At 40.4% G+C, this 9,550-nt stretch overlaps 1 pseudogene; it reads right to left on the minus strand.

Annotated features, from left to right (window-relative positions):
* Positions 1 to 1,631: 1,631 nt before the first annotated feature.
* LOC116457971 (cytochrome c oxidase subunit NDUFA4-like) lies at positions 1,632 to 3,065 on the minus strand (annotated as a pseudogene).
* Between the last annotated feature and the right edge of the window lie 6,485 nt (positions 3,066 to 9,550).

Genomic DNA, 9,550 nt, shown 5'->3' on the forward strand with positions numbered 1-9,550 from the left:
AAGATCATGCCACTGGAATCCAACCTGGGTGACAGAGTGGTACTCTGTCTCAAAAAAAAAAAACAAAAAACAAAGAAAATGAGTCTGGTGATAACGTGCTGTAAAATACAGCGGTGAAGGGCCTGGTTGCTGAATCAATCAGGCACACTGCCTTGGCTATTTATTTACTGTGTAAACTTGGTGAGTAATTTATTCATTCCGGGCCTTAGTTCTCTCATTAAAAAAAAACGATTTTTTGATTTTTAAAATGATTTATTTTAATTTTTAAATGGACAAATTGTACATTTTCATGGGCTACATAGTGATGTTTCAATAAATATAATGTATAGTGGTCAGATCAGGATAATTAGCATATCCATCATCTCAAACATTTACCATTTCTTTGTATTGGGGACATTCGATATCCTCTTTCTAGCTACTTGAAACTATATAATATATTATTGTTAACTGTAGTCATCCTACAGGGGAATAGAACACTAGAACTTATTCCTCCTATCTAGCTGTAATTTTGCATCCTTTAACAAATCCTTACTTATCCCTCCCTATTCATCCTTTTTCCCTCCCTTTGCCAGCCTGTAGTAGCCTCCATCCTACTTATTACTTCTATGAGATCAACTTTTTTAGCTTCTACATGTGAGTGAGAACATGTGGTGTGTAACTTTGTGTTCCTGGCTTATTTCACATGGCAGGATTTCCTCCAGTTCCATCTATGTTGCCACGAATGACAGGATTTCATTCTTTTTTATGGCTGAATAGTATTCCATCATGCATATATTCCACACTTGCTTTATTTGTTCATCTGTTGTTGGACACCTAGGTTGATTCAATAATTTGGCTATTGTGAATACGGCTGAAATAAACGTGGGAGCGCAGATGTCTCTTTGATATAGTGATTTCCTTTCCTTTGGATAAATGCCCAACTGGGGGATTGCTGGATCATACAGTAATTCTGTTTGTAGTTTTTTGAGGAAGCTCCATACCGTTCTCCACAGTGGGTGTGCTCATTTACATTTCCACCAACAGTGTGTTACAGTTCCCTTCTCTCCACTTCCTCACCATCATTTATCATTTTTTGTCTTTTTGACAATAGCCATCCTAACTGGGGTGAGAAGATAATTTTTATTTTTAATTGTGATTAAAAAACACTGCTCCTTTATTTTTGAAATGGAGGTATTAAATAATAACACCACCTATCTCTAGAGCTATTGTGAGGAGTGAATGAGGTGAATTATGTAAAACACTTGTTACTTACAGAAATGCCTGGTGCATAGTAATCCTTCAAGATACATTAGCAAAAAATTTTATCTGAAAGGGAAGAGATTAAAGAGAATGAGACAGAGAAGATGATTATAAATTGGTTGAGTTGGTCAAGTAGCATTTTCCTTATAAATAGCTCCATGGTTACTTTTGTCATATTGTATTATTTGTATGTCTGATTTGAACTCATTGAAGGCAAGAAGTAACTCCAATTATAGACTGGTGTAGGATATGTAACTAGTAGATGGGTTCAGGACATGTAATGTACATACACTAAATGCTTGTTTAATCCATACTGAGATATGATCAATATCAATTGAGGTGATCAGAGTGCACAGAAAGGGATGAATAAAATAGACCTGATGAGGGAAGAATTAGTTATCCTTAAACGATCGAAGCTGAGAGGGGAGAGGCAAAAAGAACAGCAGAGATGGTTCCAGGGTTTTGACTTGAGTAACATAAAATGATTACATTTTTACAGAAGAAGGGAAGTCAGCAAATAATGAGTTTTGGAGATAAAATAGTGAGTTTGATTTTATTGCAGTTACTTCAAAGTGTGTCAGTCATTAATTTATTTATTCAACAAATATGATTGAGTTTTTACCATGTGTGATCAGGTACTTTGTCCACATTATCTTTATAACATAAAATAGTGTGTGCAGGTCAGGAGCAGTGGCTCACACCTGTAATCCCAGCACTTTGGGAGGCGGAGGCAGGAGGATCACCTGAGGTCACGGGTTCAAGACCAGCCTGGCCAACATGATGAAACCCCGTCTCTACTAAAAATACAAAAAAATTAGCCAGGCATGGTGGCATGCACTGGTAATCCCAGCTACTTGGAAGGCTAAGGCAGGAGACTCACTTGAACCCGAGAGGCGAAGGTTGCAGTGAGCCAAGATTGTGCCATTGCACTCTAGCCTGGGAGATAGAGCAAGACTCCATCTCAAAAAGAAAAAAATAGTGTATGCCTTTCCTGTTATGCATTTGTCAGTTTCTTCCTCCTTTTTTCTTACTTTCAGTTCTCTTTTGTTTGAATTGTCAGAAAAATGGCTTTCTTTTTTCCTTTTTTTTTAAGTTTTAGATATTTATTAATCAATGTGATCTCCAACACATCAACATGATTTCAAGCATTTAGAGGAGAAATATTTCCTATGTAAGTGGAAAATTTTGTGAGTGGCTTCTGGAAGACCTTCATTCTAAGCAGCTTTATGGTGAAACATTTTATTTAGAAATCTGGACCTTTGGCCAGGCACAGTGGCTCATGCCTTAATCCCAGCACTTTGGGAGGCTGAGGCAGGAGGATCACCTGAGGTCAGGAGTTTGAGACCAGCCTGGCCAACATGGTGAAACCCCATCTCTACTAAAAATACAAAAATTAGCCAGGTGTAGTGGTGCGTGGCTATAATCCCAGCTACTCAGTAGGCTGAGGCGTGAGAATCACTTGAACTGGGAGGTGGAGGTTGCAGTGAGCCGAGATTGCGTCACTGCACTCCAGCCTGGGCGACAGAGCGAGACCCTGTCTCAAAAACAAAAAACAAAAAAAGCAAAAAAAGAAAAAAACCCCCAGAAATCTGGACCTTCTTTAGTTTGCGATAACACACATTCACTGAATAGAGCTTGTATCAATCATTGGGACCCAGTTTGTTCCAGTGTTCTGGGTTGTGGTTTCTGTCTCAATTAACACCTGGATTGAACAATGCCAGATGAAAGACATCCAGTGTTGCTCCAGTACCTCCAGCTTCAATAAATTCAAGCAGAGGGATTAAGCTCGGATGCTTCTTGGCCTGACTGAGGATCTGGCAGAGCATGTTTGCAGTAGAGGTATCCCCTTGGAAAGGACAGAACTAGCCTAGCTATTCGGCCCTTTTTCTTATAATTGTTTTCTTGCATTTCTTCTCTCTCTTTGGTTTCAATACGGTAGTAGTTCTGCTGTCTGTTAGTATATGAATTGCCTCTAACACATTTGCTTCTCTCTCTTTCCTTACCTTGCTAATTTTCCTTCTCGGTCTTTTCTGGTAACCCATGAAATCAAGGGTTCTTGAGCCCATGCTGCACCCCCTTCTTAAGAGCTGAGTTTTCAGCAGTGAATATGAAGGGGGTAATTGCAATTTAGTAGGGTTCTGTGTGTGGAGAGGTTCTACCCAGTTTCTCTTGGATCTTGAACCAAAGAATGATTCCTTTGGAGCATGTTGATTATTTTCGGACTGGCTTCTAACTACCTAGGATAATTTAGGTTACGGTGAGATGAGAGAGGTATGAGTTTAACTGTAACACAATCAGATCAGTTTTAGATAAAGCCAAGAAGACTTAATGAGTTGTGCTTTACAGAAAAATTTCTGTGTAGGAGAGCATTTTGTTTTCAGGTGAACATTAACATTGGCCAGCATAAGCCAGGTGTATGGAAAAGAACACTGGATCAGGAATCAGAACATCCAGGCACATTAATTCTGAGAGCTGAATTTATAATCTTTTGTTATTCCCGTTCATTGCTGATATGGTTCGGCTCTGTGTCCCTACCCAAACCTCATCTCAAATTGTAATCCTCACGTATAGAGGGAGGAAGTGATTGGATAATGGGGGTGGTTTCCCCCATGCTGTTCTCATGATACTGAGTTAATTCTCATGAGATCTGATAGTTCTATAAATGATGGTTTTTCTTGGGCTCTCACACGCTGTCTCTCCTGCTGCCTTGTGAAGAAGTTGCCTGCTTCCCCTTTCCCCTTCCAACATGATTGTAAGTTTCCTGAGGTCTTCCAGCCATGCGGAACTGTGAGTCAATTAAACTTCCTTTCTTTATAAATTACCCAGTCTCGGATATGTCTTTACAGCAGTGTGAGAACGGACTAATATAACCGCCTTTTTTTTTTTTTTTTTTTTTTTTTTTTTTTACAGAGCCTTAGTCTGTCACCCAGGCTGGAGTGCAGTGGCATGATCATGGCTCACTGTAGCCTTGACCTCTCAGGCTCAAGTGATTCTCCTGCTTCAGTCTTCCTTGTAGTTGGGACTACAGGCACGTGCCACCATGCTGAGATAATTTTTGCATTTTTTGTAAAGATGGGGTTTCTCCATGTTGCCCAGGCTGGTATTGAACTCCTAAGCTCAAGTGATCTTCCAGCCTTGGCCTCCCAGTGTTGGGATTACAAGCATGAGCCACCACACCTGGCCTCCCATTCAGTGCTTTACCGTGATTTACTTTGAGTAAAACCAAGTAGAATTGAAACTTGAGTAATTTCCAATTGGCGATGGTTGAGTCAGGAGCAGTACTGAGGTTTATTTTGCTAAGCAAACACTTAATTTGCAGAAAACACACATTAAATATGTAAATAAGACTAGGAGGCAGGAAGAGATTTTTAAGTTGTTCAACAGAATAAAATATTTTGAGGCACTTAAAAATTACACAAAGCTTTTCAGAAGCACGATTTATGCGTGGATAATTTACGTGCTAATTGTAATTCAAAATCTTCTCACTAAACTAATTCTCTAAAGATCTCTACCAGGTTATTTTTTTTTCCCCTGGATTAGTTTATGTTGTTTGTACCTGAACAGAATAAAAGTGAACTTCAAGAATGTTTATAATTCAGATACTTCACAAATTCCAATTGTTTCTTGTCCTGAATTAATGAAGTTTTATATGGGTTATTTCCATCTTATTTCAAAAAGCTCCCAAAACAAGGATTTCTACAGGAAATATGTTGCCCCCCCAACACACATATTTAGGTTTAGACATTCCCAAATTTCTCTGTTATGAATCCCCCTGCTTTAAAAATTTTGAAGAAATGTTTAAATTCATAAAAACACATAAAATTATTTTTAGTAGGTTGGATCATTTTTCCTACTTCTCACTTCTTCCAGTGACGGATTATATAGCCAAGCCTTTGCTGTGTGACTTTTCAGTCCCTCCTACATTAAGCGGAGGACGTGTATTTTCTTCTCTTATTGATTTACTTTGACCAATGGAGTCCAATATTTATTCAGACAAAATTTAGATATTATAAAATTCACCATTTAAAGTGTCCAATTCAGTGGATTTTAGCCTGTTCACAATGTTGTGCATCCATCACCACTATCTAATTCCAGAGCATTCTCATCTTCCCAAAAATGAACCACATGCCCATTAGCAGTCACTCGTCATTCCTCCCTCCTCATACACCAACCACGTGTCTTTACGGATTTGATTAGTCTGAACATTTCAGGTAAGTAGCATCATACACTGTGGTTTTTTTGTGTCTAGCTTCTTTCATTCGTCCATTTGTAGATGTATCAGATTCTTTCTTTTTTTTTTTTTTTTTTTTTTTTTTTTTTTTTGAGTGATTTTGTTTTTGCCGGCTTGGCTCACTGCAACCTCTGCCTCGCAGGTTCAAGCAATTCTTCTGCCTCAGACTTCCAAGTAGCTGGGACTACAGGCATGTGCCATCATGCCTGGCTAATTTTGTATTTTTAGTAGAGATGGGGTTTCACCATGTTGGCCAGATTGGTCTTGAACTCCTGATCTCAGGTGATCCACCCACGTTGGCCTCTCAAAGTGCTGGGATTACAGGTGTGAGCCACCACGCTGGCCACTTCATTTCTTTTTATGGAAAAATAATATCCTGTTTTATGGACATGCCACCTTTTGTTTATGATTCATCAGCTGATAGATGTGTGGGTTATTTCCACTGTTTGGCTATTATGATAATGCTGCCATGAACGTTTGTGTACAAATTTTTATATAAGCATATGTTTTCATTTTTCTCTTGGGTATATACCTATGAGTAGAATTGGGTCATATGGTAACTCTTTAACATTTTAAGATCTATGAATCTGTTTTCCAGAGTAGATGAAGTACTACTTTACGTTTCTATTAGCAATGTAAGAAGGTTCCAATTTCTCCACATCCTTGTTAACACACATTATTGTCTGTCATTTTGATTGTAGCCATCCTCGTGGGTGTTCAGTTGTATCTTACTGTGGCTTTGATTTTCCTTTCCCTAATGGTAAATGGTGAATGATGTTGAACTTGTAATGAATTTTTTTTTTTTTTTTTGAGATGGAGTCTCGCTCTGTTGCCCAGGCTGGAGTGCAGTGGCTCACTACAGGCTGGAGTCTTGGCTTGCTGCAACCTCCACCTCCCAGGTTCAAGCGATTCTTCTGCCTTAGCCACCCAAGTAGCTGGGACTACAACTGTGTGCCACCACACCCGGCTACTTTTTGTATTTTTATTAGAGACGAGATTTTACCATGTTGGCCAGTCTAGTCTCAACCTCCTGGCCTCAAGTGATCTGCCTGCCTCGGCCTCCCAAAGTACTGGGAATATAGGCGTGAGCCACCGTGCCCAGTCCTGTAGCAGAATCTTAATGGCTGTGATGTGAGCAAAGGTTTTAAATCTTCCTCTGATTTGCCCTGGTTCCTTGTGGTTCTGCCAACTACCCTGAGAACATGCTCTGAGCAGATGCTAGTCCAGGGAGCACGAGGAGTCATGTGGAGCTGACCTGAACACAACCCATAGTCTGCAGTCAAGACCAGCCAACCTTCCACACCCTGGAGCAAGAAAAACACGTTTGTCCTTATATGCCACTGAGAAATGGGGGCTGTAACACAATATTAGCACAAACAGGTGTAAAACATATGTACGGTTTAAAAAATATTAAGGAACATTGGCTGGACGTGGTGGCTCACTTTTGTAATTCCAGCCCTTTGGGAGGCCGAGTTGGGTGGATCACCTGAGATCAGGAGTTTGAGACCAGCCTGGCCAACATGGTGAAACCCCCATCTTTACTAAAAATACAAAAATTACCTGGGCATGGTGGCACCCACCTGTAATCCCAGCTACTTGGAAGGCTGAGGCAGGAGAATCACTTGAACTCGGGAAGTGGAGGTTGCTGTGTGCTGAGATCACACCACTGCACTCCAGCATAGGCGACAGAGCAAGACTCTGTCTAAAAAAAAAAAAAAAAAAAATTAAGGAACACATCTGTAATCGCTATCCAAATGAAGAAAAAGAACAATGCCAGTATCTTAAAAGTCTCCTGTGTGCCCCTCCCCAAACACATTCCTCTTTAGTGATCCCTAAATATTATACAGTATTTTCATTTTGTCTTTATGTAAATCGAATCACACTATATGTAATTTTTTCATTTTTGGTCTATTACTCACAGGCTATTACTAATAGTGCTCATATGAACATTCTTATAGTATGGTATGGGACAGGGCATATACCTATGACTGAAATTGTAAAGGTAAAGGACATATACATTTTCAACATTACTAGGCAATGTCAAATGTTTTCCAAAGTGGTTGCACTAAATCACACCCCCACCAGCAGCGCAGGGGAGTTCTGTACCTCCCTTCCTGGCCATACTTGATGGTGGTAGAAATTTAAATTTATGTTACTCTTGGTGGGTGTGTTATAGAATATTATTGTGAGTTATTTTGCATTTCTCTCATTACTCATGATGTAAGCATCTTTTTTTTTTTTTTTATATGGAGTTTCCCTCTTGTTGCCCAGGCTAGAGTATGATAGTGCGATCTCGGCTCACCACAACCTCTGCCTCCTGCGTTCAAGCCATTCTCCTGCTTCAGCCTCCGGAGTAGCTGGGATTATAGACATGGGCCACCACACCTGGCTAATTTTGTATTTTTTGTAGAGACGGGGTTTCTCCATGTTGGTCAAGCTGGTCTCGAACTCCCAACCTCAGGTGATCCGCCCGCCTCGGCCTCCCAAAGTGCTAGGATTATAGGCATGAGCCACCACACCCGGCTAATTTGTATTTTTAGTAGAGACAGGGTTTCTCCATGTTGGTCAGGCTGGTCTTGAACTCCTGACCTCAGGTGATCCTCCCATCTTGGCCTCCCAAAGTGCTGGGATTACAGGTGTGAGCCACTGCACCCATCCTCTTTTAACCTTTCTTTATGGAGCCTATTTTATGTAGTTTAAATCATTTTGGTTCCTTTTGTTTTTTTTTTTTTTTTTTTTGAGACAGAGTCTCGCTCTGTCGCCCAGGCTGGAGTGCAGTGGCGCAATCTTGGCTCACTGCAAGCTCCGCCTCCTGGGTTCACGCCATTCTCCTGCCTCAGCCTCTCCGAGTAGCTGGGACTACAGGCGCCCACCACCACGCCCGGCTAATTTTTTGTATTTTTGGTAGAGACGGGGTTTCACCGTGGTCTTGATCTCCTGACCTCGTGATCCGCCCGCCTCGGCCTCCCAAAGTGCTGGGATTACAAGCGTGAGCCACCGCGCCCGGCCGGTTCCTTTTGTTTAAAGCCCTTTTACAATTTTCTCCCCTAAAATGAATAATGAAAAACTGTACACTCATTCATTCATTGATTTCTTTTACAAGTATTTATGGAGTAGAGATGAACCTAAACCCTCTCATTAAAGGACTTATATTGGAGTGTGAAACACAGAGAATAAAAAGTTAAAAATAAACCCACAAATCCCTCTTCCTTCACACCCCATCCTTCCATTAAAAAAACACCTGTAATTTCAGATAAGTGTTGGGAGACAAATCAGGGAAGGAGTGTAGAGAGTGACTGAACTGGCAGGCAGTATTGAATAGCATGGACAGGGGGTGATACTTGAGTAGAGGCCTGGATGATGTATAGAAGTCAGCCATGTCAAGAATAGGGGAAAGGACATTCTAGGCAGAGGAAGGGCCTGTCTAAATGCCCTGGAGTGGGAGCAAGCTTGGTGTCTCTGTGGACTGGTAGATAGGCTGGATAAGTAGGAGGGCCTGAACTGTATGCAGTCTGACAGGCCATATGAAGGGGATTTGACAGTGTGAGAGGTTGTCCTGACCTGATTTCAAAGTATGCTTGGTCTAAACCAAATAATATTTATTCGTATCCTTGATGTCTCTGTTTTCTCCTTTCTGCTTTCTCTTTAACTTAGAGACCTTGTCTCTACATTAAAAATAAAAAAAGATGAACGTTATTAATAACACATGCCTAATGAAAGAATCTGAGTGCATATTCCTAGAATACACATATAAAATTTAAAACACTTAAAAATACTTAGATACATCAAAATAAATAAATAAATAAAATGATTGGTGAGATTCAGCCAGTGGTGTGTTGAAACTGGCTTGTTCTGGCCTTGGAAATGGAACTGTGTACATCTCTTCCCAATTCCGCCTCCAGTGGCTCCATGCTAGTAGCTTGAAATTGATCATAGTGGGAGTTTATACCACAGTAATCGGCAAACATTGCAAATAAGGGGTTTATTTCCTCTCCTCCACCACACTCACCCAGAAAGCCAGTTAAGCAGTATTAAAAAACAAAACAACAACAACAACAAAAACTCCCTGTATCTTTACTT

This window comes from Hylobates moloch, unplaced genomic scaffold (assembly GCF_009828535.3).
Source record: "Hylobates moloch isolate HMO894 unplaced genomic scaffold, HMol_V3 SCAFFOLD_18, whole genome shotgun sequence".
NCBI lineage: Eukaryota > Metazoa > Chordata > Mammalia > Primates > Hylobatidae > Hylobates > Hylobates moloch.